Source organism: Bactrocera latifrons, unplaced genomic scaffold (genome assembly GCF_001853355.1).
Source record: "Bactrocera latifrons isolate USDA-ARS-PBARC rearing strain unplaced genomic scaffold, ASM185335v1 scaffold_205, whole genome shotgun sequence".
Classification (NCBI taxonomy): Eukaryota; Metazoa; Arthropoda; class Insecta; order Diptera; family Tephritidae; genus Bactrocera; species Bactrocera latifrons.
In genome coordinates, this window is record NW_017535575.1 from 418,408 (window position 1) to 432,423 (window position 14,016).

Sequence of the window (14,016 nt, forward strand, 5' to 3'; positions counted from 1 at the left end):
TCTGCTATTTCTGATTGCGAATAAAACTTTTCGCCTGAGTTTAAAATAAGGCGTATTTCATGATGTTTTTTCTAATTTGAAGTAATCCTCCGCGGACCATGACATGACCTTGCTTAACTTAGCATGAAACTCCTAAGCTTTTTCTTTTAAAATCAATCCGTTGATCGGGTAATGCTGCGTTGTAATAAAAACTATTTGTAAAGAGCCTTTTACATTTTCGGAAGCTCTGAAACAAGGAGCGTTTTACGATTTCCAGGGCCCGATAGTGCATTATTAACACATTTTAAAATTCGTTTTTCTGTTCTTACGATTCCACAAAATGCGGACTTAGCAATATTATTATTATTTTTGTTTTGGGATAAAACTGTAACAGTTTCACCATTTTTGGAAGCATTAATTATTTCAGCCTTTTTTGCTAAGCTCAAAGCATTTAATTTTCGTCCCATTGTGCAATAAGAAAATACGTATCTAACAACAACAGTGCACACATCGGCCATTGCACAATGTCTAGCTGGATACTGAGGTAGACAAGTCAACAAACAACAGTACGAATATGTCGAATATAATATATTTTCTCGTATAAAATAATGGAACATTTGAACATTTTTTTTTCTGTTTTTAAATAGCCAATGGGTAACAAATTAATAGACCATTAAAAGATTTAAATAATTTCTCCATATATATTAAACGGTCATTATGTAGTAATTTTTAATCGTAATAAATATTTGGTGTTTTAATTTAAATACCCAAAATTATTAATTTATTCCATTTGGCTATAGTTTAAAATGTTATTAAAATCGGTAATTTTGAGGCGCACGGCTATAAGTTGGACATTCCTTTATCCCTAGTTCGAACTACGTCCAGTTCTCATGAAAAAAATTTGTGGTGTTAAGGGAAGTATGTCAACTTTGAAACATGTGTTATTTTGCCACTGATCACCTAAGACGCTTGAAACTAAAAATAAGACCAATAAATGATGCAAGCAAAGCTTCACGACTGCAATTTTAACGTGGTGGTCTTTTCCGACGATAAGGAATTCAAATAACCATACTATGTCAGCCTCTGGTACTTGCGACCTTGAAATTGTGATTTCCAAAATGAAAATAAAACCTAAAAATCTTTAATTGAAAAGACATTTTCACACTTATACACAAATATTTTTGATACTATTCAATGCTATACGAGTACTAGCACGATAATGCTCCACTACATACTGATAGGGTGGTAAAATTATGGATAAATGCTCAAAACATTAACTTGCTCGAATGATCTCCTTATTCGACTGGCCTTAATATAATGCAAAATGTTTGCGGATTATTATCGCTTGATTGTTATTGCATACTAAACAATAAGTAAAAAGCAAATAAAATAAAATAAGCTTAAACACGTATTTTGTTTTCTTTTTGTACAGATCAGCGAAAAATATCATGAAATTTTTTTATCCTTTCGTAAAAAAATAAATTTGCAATAAATAAAAACTTTGTGAAAATCATAATTCACTAGATTTAAGAATTATAGAATAAGATTTAAGAGTTATAGAAAACAAGTAAGGAAGGGCTCAGTTTGGAGGCAACTGAACACTTGATACTCTTGTAACTTGCAAGAATCAAAGCCAGGGAAATACTTTAAGGTATAAAACCAATCATATAGATATTCGTCCGTTTTCACAATGTGACAAGAATGCTACGAACTAAATTTTGTCGAAATCGGTTGGTCGGGTCCCCACATGGGCTTTCACCAAAAAGTGGGCAGTGCCAACCCCATCGTCCAAATTTCACATTGAATACCATAAAACTCTCTCATACCATCTCGGTCGTAAAATTTAATGTTTCTGGCGTATTTAGTTTTTAATTTATCGCACTTTTAGTAGTCCTAACAGAGCCGTTATATGGGAAGTGAGCGGGGTTATCCTCCGATTTCATAAATTTTCATACATTTATATTATTATTATAAGATTTGTTCTCAGCAAATTATGTTGTTATAATTTAAGTGATTATGGAGATATGTGCATTAAACTTGTTAAGGGGGGGCCACGCCCACTTTTTCAAAAAGTTTTGACCACAGGTGCCTTGCTACTGCGATCTTCTTACCCAATTACACTTACTTTATATCTTAATTTGGTGCTTAGTTATGGCACTTTATATGTTTTCGGTTAATGGCGATTTGTGGGCTTGGCGGAGGTCCGATTACGCCCATGTACGAACCATACCAAGTTACATACAGACATCTCATTTTTTACATACGTTACATCTTGCATGGACGGACGGACGTACGAATAGACAGACATTCAACCAGATTTCAACTTTTCTTGCCATCCTCATTATTATACACTATATCTACATCGCTTTATTTTAGGTGACACGTACAACCGTTAGATGAACAAAACTATAATTCTCTCTAGTATAAAAATATATGCAAATCAGAATAATGGTAAAGAATTAACTTTCAAATTAGTTCTATAATGATCATGATTCATGAAACTATATATCAACTAAATCTTCTAACCAAGTCACCGAAATTAGTAGTTTATATTTTATATCGTTTTATCTTAAAAAAAAAAGTCGTGTTAAGTTATTGGAATACTGTTTGAAATTATACTTGCACTAACGGGGTTTTCAATAGAGACGCTATAAAAGTRGACTGATAAGGACAGCAGACGACAGCATATTTTTTCACGCTTTTTGATATTTCTCTTCAGTAAGGTTTGCCATTTCATCATTTAAAGCTATGTAATCCAACAATRAGTCGAAATTATTAAAATTCGGAGTCAGTTAAGAACGCTACATCCAATTTATGGTCGTCATATTCGTCCTGTCAGATCAAGAATTGAGCGTCTAGTGGAAAAATTAGAATCCACAGGCACAATACAAAATTTTCTCCTGCCAGTGAGACGAAGAAGTTCCCGTTCTATCGAGACTATTGCTGCCGCTAGCGCATCAATTGACGAAGACCCGAATTTTTCTCTCACACGTCGTTCTCAAGCGTTGAGCATCTCTGTGACGTCGATTTGTCGAAGTTTCCGAAAAGGTAAAATCGACGCAAGAACTGAAGTCGCTGACTACCAGAATCGGGCTGAGCAACAACTTGAAAATGATCCGGATTTTCATCGAAAAATCATCTTCAGCRATGAGGCTCATTTTTGGCTGAGTAGCTTCATCAATAAGCAAAMTATGCCTTATTGGTCAGGTAGCAATCCACACGTATCACCATTACATCCCGAAAAATTACGGTTTGGTACGGTTTATAGGACGGCGGCGTCATTGATCCCTACATCTTCCGTGATGATCAAGACCGGTACGTTACCATGACTGGGAATCGCCTCTGCTCAATTATAAATGAATATTTTTGATCCGAATTGAATGTTATGTACTTGAACAGTATGGTTCCAACAAACCACAYAGTGAATGTCAAACTCGATTTATTAAAAAGCCAAATTTGGTGAACGTATATGTCACGAAATAGCCCAGTCATTTGGGYACTTTGGTTGTGCTATTTGACGCCGTTCGACTATTTCATGTGGGGCTACGTCAAATCTATGACCTATGCCAACAATCTAGACGATTGATGTACTTCGTACAAATATCGAATGTGTAATTGAATCGGCTGATTTATGCTTAAAAACCGTCTAAAATTGGGATCAGCGGCTGGACTTCTGCAGGGGTGCGCGCGAGGGTCATGCCAAAAAAATCGAGTTCCATAAAGAATTTCATTGTTTCAAAACTGTATACTAATAAATAAAATAGTGAATGGAACTTGTCCACGTATTTAAATTAAAATACCGCATATAATGTATTTATAATTTATGTAGTAAGTTACCCCTGTTTTAGTAGAGTTCAAAATAACTGTTTCCCACTGTCGGAGGAGCCGACAAGATGCCGAAAAGATCAGCAAAATTGGTTGATGACACTGTAAACAATTTTAAGATATTTGCGTTAAACATAGTAAGATACTTTGTAAAAAATACCAAAATAAGGTTTTTTGTTTAATCTTCGGCATATTTATGGAATTTTGTTGGTTTCCAATTAACGAATTTGATAGGCTGGCCAATAGTGCGATTCGGAAAATTTCCAAATGGGTCAACTCATCTACAACTTGCATAGACGGACGGAGGACCATTTATGTATATATAAGCATCTCTATATCTATCTCTTTCCGTTTTATATGTTACAAACAACCATTCTCGGAACCACACAATTACAATGTTGCGATAGTATAAAATTTAGAGATTTGGAATATTTAATAATTAAAGTACAGCTTCTGGTCAAAAGAAAAGCTTCAAAAGTTTCGAAATTGGTTTACTAAATTTAGGTCTCACTAAGCATTAATATTATTTTATTTGAATTGGAACATCGCTTGATACGTATTAATAATTAACACCTTCCCTTTACATTACCAATTAATACCTTAGCTGATTTTGAGGTATGAGGCATGTCCGTAAATGCACATAGCAACAAATCATCGCAAATTGAAGCAATCAATACATACATACATATCTTTGAGTTAAACTTTTAACACATTTTTGTGTAAATATTTTTTTCTATTTTTCTGTTAAGTAAGAAAAGTAAGAAAAATTAACAATAATTTACATTCATACTTGAAGGCTGAAAATTACTTAGCCTCACTCACTCACGTATAGCATAATATAATAGACGTAGTATAGTACATTAACGTGGCAGGCTACTATAAAGCAGGACCTGACTCGGTATGCGATATGCGATATGCATCTACTACCTGATGAACGGCAAAACACTCACAGGATTCCATTATACCGAATTACCTATTGCATGACGAGACAAATAGAATTCCGGAGGACTGTGCGTCAGGCGAAAACTTAAATTAAGATACTCAGTAAAGTGCGTTGGCACGACCTCAAAATGTCGTTAWTCGGAAACTTATAAACCTATAACTGAGCTCCAAATTATGATACAAAACTTTAATTTTGTACAAAGAAGAACTTTAAGGAGGGGCTTGCAATTAACAAAAATATGTTTAAGTATGTTACAAGTTTCTCTAAATGCCTTAGAAGCAAGTCAGATATGGTGCTTAAGGGYTTCATAGTAATGGGTATAAGAATGAGATAATAGGCCCAGCCCACCTTCAGTTGAAATCCTATAYCACTAGACTAATTTCAACCAAATTGGGTGCATAACATTATCATATCTCAGTATRAAAATTGTACAATTTTTAACTGTACAGTATATGGAACAAAACTTTGCATAAATAGTGCCATAAAGGGATACCACCTTATCTCTAAAAGGACTAAGTTTAGGTGTGACYGAAGGTTTTTTTCTGTAAGGATGTGTGTTAGGATATCAGACCGATATCTCAAAAACGGATTTARCTAAATCGACTCAGCTCGTCATGGTGATCATTTATATATAAGTACAGTACYCCGCCAACCCATTAGAAACAGGGTAAATATATGTAAAAATTTACGAATAACATTCTTGGACAGTTTGCTAGATGAAAAATTTGAATTTTTTCCACTGCCTAAGCATTAAGTAGACTATGCACTAYATGTTACCACGTGTCAAATAAAAAAAAATGTTAAATTATATTGAAATATTTACTTCACTTGGAGTTAGCATTTGTGATTTCTGACTCATCACATATAAATTGAGTGACGTAGTGGAAGGAACCGAATTTTTTTTATAAGTACATATTTGACTTTTATTTCAGAGAGAGAGAGAGTTTTATGTATTAAGTAATTCTTTTTTTTAAGTTTTCTGAATATCAAATAAAACCCAAAGTGCTATTGCTGCACTTTTAAAAGATAAAAGGACATCCTACGGAAAAATAACAAAAAAAAAAAAAAATGGAATGAGTGCAGTTACTGCTCCTGGAGTACCGAAAATTGTGCACGCATTCAAATATTGCACGTTGGTCGCCCAAGTATGTGGCAAAATTCTGCCCAAAATAGTAAAATATCTAAGCACGTTCGACGTAAAGTAATGAGGTTCACTTTGTAACTGCGCAGCAAAAGAGCAGAAATTTAAAAGAAGCTAAATGATGTCCATGAAAAAATATCGCAAAGAAAAGTTGAACGCATCTTTTCAGAAAAGACCCTAAAAACCGCCGTACAGCAAAGAAATCAAAATTGACCAAGCGAATGAAAAATCAACGARTGACAAGGGTCAAACTTCATCGAACTACACATAGGTGGATTGAAACAAGGTAAACATAARAAGTTATGAAAKTCCTCCAWTCAAAGTTATGCTGCTATTTAACATGRCCTTCTCCTTAACAAAGATTAACTTTTGCGACGAAGGCCGGCTAGAAGCAGTGACAGAAACCATTCAATTTGTGCGTCGTAGACCGTGTGAACGWTAAAAAACGGTAAAATATCCCCCCAACGTAATGATTTAGAGCTGCATATTGGTGGAAGGTYCTGGACAAATTTACTTTGTTGAGGGAGCGATGACTAGTGAGCAGTACACCAATGTACTTTAAGATGGTTTTGTACCATATTTGGTAACACTGAACCTTCTCAGTCATGTGTAGAAGTTCACGCAAGTGAGGAAAGTTCTCTGATCGCCATTCACTTGGGAGAAAGAAACGATTCTTTTACATATGGCTCAAGCAGCTCACGACTTCCGGTCTATGAATATCCTCTGGGAACCCTAAGAACATCCGAGTAGGTCCTTGTGGCATTTACTACAGTGGCCATAAAAAGGACCACAAGCTTGGTGTGGGATTCGTGGTGGGAGAGAGACTCCGTCGCTCCGGTGAATCATTCGGTGAATGAACGTCTAGCCACAATCCGCATCAAAGCGAAGTTCTTCAACATATCGCTGATTTGCGCCCACACCTCGACGGAAGAGAAGGACGATGTGACCAAAKATGCTTTTTATGAGTGCTTGGAGCGCACTTATGAGAGAAGAAGGACGATGTGACCAAATATGCTTTTTATGAGTGCTTGGAGCGCACTTATGAGAGCTGCCCCCGCCACGATGTCCAAATCGTATTTGACGACTTTAACATCAGGGTGGGCAAAGAAGGCATCTTTCGTATCGTATTTGAAAGAAAGAAGGCATCTTTGCCACTACGGTCGGTAGATTCAGCCTCCACGATGAAACATCCCCAAATGGATTGAAGCTGATCGACTTCGCCGGGTGCCGAAATACGGTTATCTGTAGTACTAGATTCCAGCATAAGAGATTCATCAAGCTACCTGGCTGTCTCCGGATCGAAAAACCACCAACCAGATCGATCATGTTGTGATAGACGGAAGACACGTCTCCAGTGKTTTAGATGTGCGTGCGCTCCGAGGTCCTAACATCCACTCGGACCACTATCTTGTTGCAGCCAAGATTCACACCCGCATCTGTGCAGCAAAAAAAGCAAGCCATCAAACACAAAGAAAGTTCGACATCGAGAAGCTGCAGTCACAACAGACAGCCGGGCGATTTTCTACTCGGCTTGCACTCCTGCTCTCTGAGAGCACTCGTCAACAACTCGGTATAAGGGAACTTTGGGACGGCATTTCAAACTCCTTACGTACAGCTGCAACCGAAACCATTGGCTTTCGGAAAGTGCAAAAGAACAGCTGGTACGACGAGGAGTGCCGTGTCGCAGCGGATGGAAAACAGGCTGCCTACCTCGTAACGTTATGATCGACTAAACGTGAGTGATGGGATAGATACCGAGAGTTAAAGAGGGAAGCGAGAAGTATTTTCAGACAGAAAAAGAAAGAGGCCGAAATTCGTGAGTATGAAGAGCTTGATAAGCTGGCCGACAGRGGTAATACTCGAAAATTCTACGAAAAAATGCGGCGGCTTACAGAAGGTTTCAAGACCGGAGCATACTCTTGYAGAACCCCCAAAGGTGATCTAGTCACYGATGCCCAGAGCATACTTAAATTATGGAGGSAACACTTCTCCAGCCTGCTGAATGGCAGTGAACGCACAACGCCAGGAGAAGGCGAACCCGATTCCTCAATCGATGACGATGGAGCAGAAGTTCCACTGCCCGACCATGAAGAAGTTCGAATAGCAATTACCCGCCTGAAGAACAACAACTGAGCTATTCAAACACGGCGGCAAAGAACTGACAAAGAGCATGCATCAGCCTCTTTGTAAAATATGGTCGGACGAAAGCATGCCCAACGATTGGAATTTAAGAGTGCTATGCCCAATTCTTAAAAAAGGTGACCCCACAATCTGCGCCAACTACCGTGGGATTAGTCTCTTCAATATTGCATATAAGGTTTTATCGAGCGTATTGTGTGAAAGTTTAAAGCCCACCGTCAACAAACTGATTGGACCTTATCAGTGTGGCTATAGACCTGGAAAATCAACAACCGCCCAGATATTTACCATGCGCCAATTATTGGAAAAGACCCGTGAAAGGAGAATCGACACACCACCTCTTCGTCGATTTCAAAGCTGTTTTCGACAGCATGAAAAGGAGCTGCCTTTAAGCCGCGATGTCTGAATTTGGTATCCCCGCAAAACTAATACGGAAGTAGTCGTAGATAATTTCGTCTATCTTGGAACCAGCGTAAAAACCACCAACAATGTCAGCCTGGAAATCCAACGCAGCATAACTCTTGCCAACAGGTGCTACTTCGGACTGACTAGGCAATTGAGAAGCAAAGTCCTCTCTCGGCGAACAAAAACCAAACTCTATAAGTCACTCATACTTCTCGTCCTGCTATTAGGTGCAGAGGCTGGACGATGACAACAACTGATGAGTTGACGTTGCTGGCTAGGTCATGTTGTCCGAATTGACGAAAACACTCCAGCTCTGAAAGTATTCGACGCTTTACCTGCTGGGGGAAGCAGAGGAAGAGGAAGATCTCCACTCTGATCTAAGGACCAATATCCAATTGGCGCCACATAGCGAAAAGAAGAAACGACTGGCGCGCTGTTGTTAACTCGGCTATAATCGCGTAAGCGGTGTCTACGCCAATTAAGAAAAAGAAAAACACTTCAGCAGCCCAGTACACTTATACGCCTGCTAAGGTGCCTTGCCACACCTGCAGACGAACGCCTGATATTCTTCACAACTTGGATATCAATATATTACCTAAGGCGGGCAATTCAACCGACCTAAGCCCCACCGAAAACTGTTGAACGTTCAAAGGTATATTCCCGAAAAAATCCCACAATAGCCCCACTCAAAGATAATATARAGGATGTGTGCCTAAATGATCCATATTYAAAAATAATAATGATATTTTTTTRAATAGTATGCCTCAAATAGTGAAGGCTGTTAAYAAAAACAAAGATTTGTCAACCAAGTATTAAAAAAATTTAAGTTTTTCTTAATTTTATGAAAATATGATATTTCCAATTAATATTATAGAAAAAAATTTTATTCACATATCCTAATAACTTTTGGTTTATTTGACTCTGAWCGCAAAACTATATGAATGATAGTCAATGTTTCYAATGGGTTGGCGGGGTACTGTATATACTCTATAGGTTTGTGATATTTTCTGCTGGATTTTATAAATATATATAGTGCTATATTTTAATGCAGAAAATGCATAAAAGCGGTCCACAAATTACCACAGCTCCCATATACCACATGTAAATAATAATTTTCCTTATTATAATAAGGAATATGTATAATGTATATCCCTTATTATACGTTCACTTAAAGTTACTGATATTTAACGCATTGATCGGTCCATATGACCAACTGGATGTTTGAAATTCCTATATATATGAAGACTAGGGTGGTAGTAGTGATAGCATCAATTCTTTTATGACCCCGGGGAACATGATTTCAACTTGTATCGTTATCCTAATCATTTATATATATAAAATTCAATATATATCTGAATATGATTAAAACTGATCTTAACCCAAATACTAATAACTGCACCTCCAGTTACTTTTGCCTCATATGCCCAATATTTTAAATTTCGCCAATTTGTTAGATATCTCAATTAATTTAAGCAAGAATATAACAATAATGATTATCGAAATGACAARAAATTGTCTAAATCATTGCATACATTTTTTCGTTAATAATACAATATGATAAATTCAGTGATTTACATATATTATAGATTGATTTACGTAGATTGCATTTTATATTTCGAAATTGAATCACGAACATTTTCGTGAGAATAGTTTTCGATGAACTTAKTTCAAACCAGTGTTTATCGATGATATGGTGTACCTAATCGAGGATATTGATCATTCCAAGACGAGTTTCATGGAAATCGTCTAAAATCAGTTCTTGTTTCGGGAAATATTKATGCTGTGCGCAAACTGATATTGCAAGATCGTCACATGATCTATCGTGAGAATTAGACAACTATAGCCATTAATGGGACCAGCATATCTTTAACACATTACATAAACATTTCACTGTAGAGATTAGGTTTCACGTGAGATCCCACACAATTTATTGATCGCTCAAAAAAGGCTCAYGTCGATTGGTCGAGGGAAATGTTAAAAAATACAATAACTGTGCTTCGAAACATCTTTACGACAACGTTGCAAATTATGAACCTTAGATTTATACCAATGARTACTAAATTAAACAGCAGTAGAACTGCGCAGTAATTTATGAGTGGTTCACAATGATGTCTTTCAAAAAATCGGGAAAAMCAGCCACCGAACGYCGAYCACTCTTCACCACGACAATGCGAGGTCTCACACATCGACTGAAATAAATGCATTTTTGACTAGTGAAAACCTTGATTTGATGAGTCATCCACCGTATAGTCCGAATGACTTCTTTTTATTCTCGTATGTAAACGATAAACTAAGGGGTCAACGTTTTTCAACACCTGAAAGGGCGGTATATGCGATCAAAACTAGTTTTTTKGAGATATCTAAAACATTTCCATTGGTTCAAATGCATGCCAATGTGTATAGATCTTARTGGAGAATATTTTGAAAAACAATAAAGCGATTTTCGATTATTAATATTTATTTTTGTTCTCTAGTCCTGAAATATTAAAGGCATCCCAAGTAATATAAATACATCGACAAAGCGCTCTCGGCTGTTATCTATGGGAATGTATGCGTATGTACAAAATGATGGGTTACAACCCTGCCCTTTCTTACTGCCGTCCCTAAWTAAAAGCGGCAGCAACAAATTACTGTCAAAAATTCCTCATGTCCATAGAGTATGTATGGCGCATACTCAAAAAAGGGCGGGGGCAACGCTGGGCGTTGGAAAATTTGATTTTGAAGTAAATTTGGCTGCCGAAAACTAAGAAATTGTAATTTAATTTAGACTATCTGGTATACTATARTACTATATACTTCTACTAACGGAATTGAGTATTATTACTGCATTAATTCGGTGTGTATGTAATTTATTTTGTACTAATTTAAAACTTCAGTGAGAATTTGACATAAAGTTGCCGTTGCCGTTACCTTGCGCCACTGAACGCTTACTTGTTACTTGGTAATAAAGGTTTCTTTACTGTTAAGATTTTTGAGATGTAAAAATATATGTTGTGCAATATACGTACATATGTACATATGTATATAAGATTTTTCAAAAAAAAATTAAAATTTTTTAAAAATAATTAAACTATGAGAAGTAATGAGGGGCTAAGTTCGGGTGTRACCGAACATTTTATACTCTTGCAACTTGCAAGTATCAATGCCGAAATTCCTTTAAGTGGGGGCAAGGTGCCYCTTATTCTCCGATCAGCACCAGCGTGAAATTACTAAGTTTCATTAAAATATCTCAAATTTTTCAAGTTACCGCTTGCGCAGGAACGGACTGACAGACAAACATGTGGATTGAAATGACGAGACGTGTATTTGGATAATTTATATACATACTTGTACATATGTAGTATAACATCTCGATTACTTTTAAGTGATACAAACAACCGTTAGGTGAAGTAAACTATTATACTCTGCAGTAACATGCTGCAAGAGTACAAAAATACTATTGGTGCATATATTAAAATGAAATAGAATTTCAATACAGTCCAATGTCGAAGGAAAGGAAAAAGTAGTAAAATTTTTTCTTAATTTATCTGGTGTTGCCAGAAGGTTATTGAAATTGACGAATAGGTGGCGCTGACATACAGGACTACACTGTTTGACGAAATTATTTAGTTTCTGCTTAATTCATTCCAAAACTAAGAATGAACTTTAAAATATAATAATGTRAAAATTAAATCTTACATACATGCACTTCATTTTAACAGTATGCAMTATATTTTAGAATTCTTCCATGAATACAAGTAACACTGAGTGGTTTCCATCTTTTACGGAWAATGTATGTATTATTATTTATCTTTTCGAGTGTCATATTTCCATAATATACGGTATGTTGATTTTTGGCTTTAAGTTGGATATAATTATCTGCAAACAACTATAATTTATGTTCATCATTTAACTTCACAAACATAGTTTTAAATAAAATTTGTCATAAAGTCACGGAAATACTTTCAGGAGTTAACAAAACATTACAAGAAACAAGTAAAGTGGGACTAAGTCCGAGTGTAACCGAACATTTTATAGTCTTACAACTTGCAAGAAACAAAGTCCGGCAATTTCCTTAAAGTTCTGACGAAACTTTATATTAAACAATGCATTTTCACCTAAATGATGGGTGGTGCCACACTCATCGTCCAATTGTAACGGTAGCTCCCATAAAGGCTATTTATATCATCTCGGCTACCCTGTTGGTATAGCTTAAACCCTTTAGAAGATATATACATTGAATCAATTAGTGAGGGCGAYATTCCCACATTTTACATGTTTTTAAACTACAGATACGAATGCGAATCATCATTGTAGACCTTAGTTATGACACTTTATTGGTTTTCTATTAATGATGTTTTATGTTTGTGGCAATGGTGCGATCACCCAACTGTAATTCCAACTTTATTTCAATTTCATCAATTTTTCAATTTTTGCCGGACAGACCGGATTTCAACTCATCTCGTCATCCTGATCATTTACATATATGTATATAACCTTATAGCTAACTCGATAATTTTTAGGTAATACAAGCAGCCGTTAGCAAAACTATTATACTCTGTAGCAACATGTTGCCAAAGTATAAAATGTATGTTTGGCATTCAACTAATGTAAGCCCAGTGTTATAAGTTTACTTAATTTTCCTAATATTGGGTCGAGAAAGTCTTTTTGTACTTTGTCAATAGATGTTGTTGAAGYCTTATATCTCCAATGGTACCAATCACATTGTGTCAAACCATTTTCTTCATTTAAACAAAAAATAAATAATTTCGGGAAGTTGAAAAAAAAAAATACTGCTCAAAACAGAAGATGAAGTTTACGGAGACGATGGCGTATCGTTCGGAAATCGTTCGTCCGTTCTGGAAATTTCAATGAGAAAGATGCACCTCGCTCTGGTTRATCTATCGTTGAAAAAGTTGATCGGCTTTAAACCATTTAAAAACGGTGGTCGCAAAAACCAAGGTTGACGTCTGAAAAGGTTATACTGAGTGTTTGGTGGGATTGGAAAGGAATCACCGCTATGAGCTACTCCAGTCTGGTCGAACGATTGTTTYTACATTTTCCTGTCAACAACTAGTGCGACTGTAGCAAGCAATCGAAAAAAACGGTCAGAACTGATCAACAGAAAGGGCTTCGTCTTCCATCAGGACAACGCTACACCACACAAATCTTTGATGACTCGACAAAAACTGGGAGAGCTTTGCTGGGCAGTTTTGATGCATCCACCATATAGCTCAGATCTTGCACCATCGGACTATCATTTGTTTCGGTCAATTCAGAACTTCCTTAATGGAGAAACGTCAGGAAGCTTATGAAAATTACTTGTCGCAGTTTTTCGCCGAGAAACCAGAAAAGTTTTACACTGATGGAATAATGTCTCTAGCGGCAAAATGCCTAAAGGCGGTTGACCAAAGTTTAGTTAAAGTTCATTATAAATATAAAAAATAAGTTAAAGTTTGATTAGAAATGTAAAAAGACTTTCTCGGCTACCCAATATAGTTTATATGTTGGAGATAAGGCCAAACGGAAGTTCGAAAATCTTACAAATGTTGGGCTTGGTAAGTTACAGTTCGATTTCAACCATTTTGAGACGTTAGATGTCATA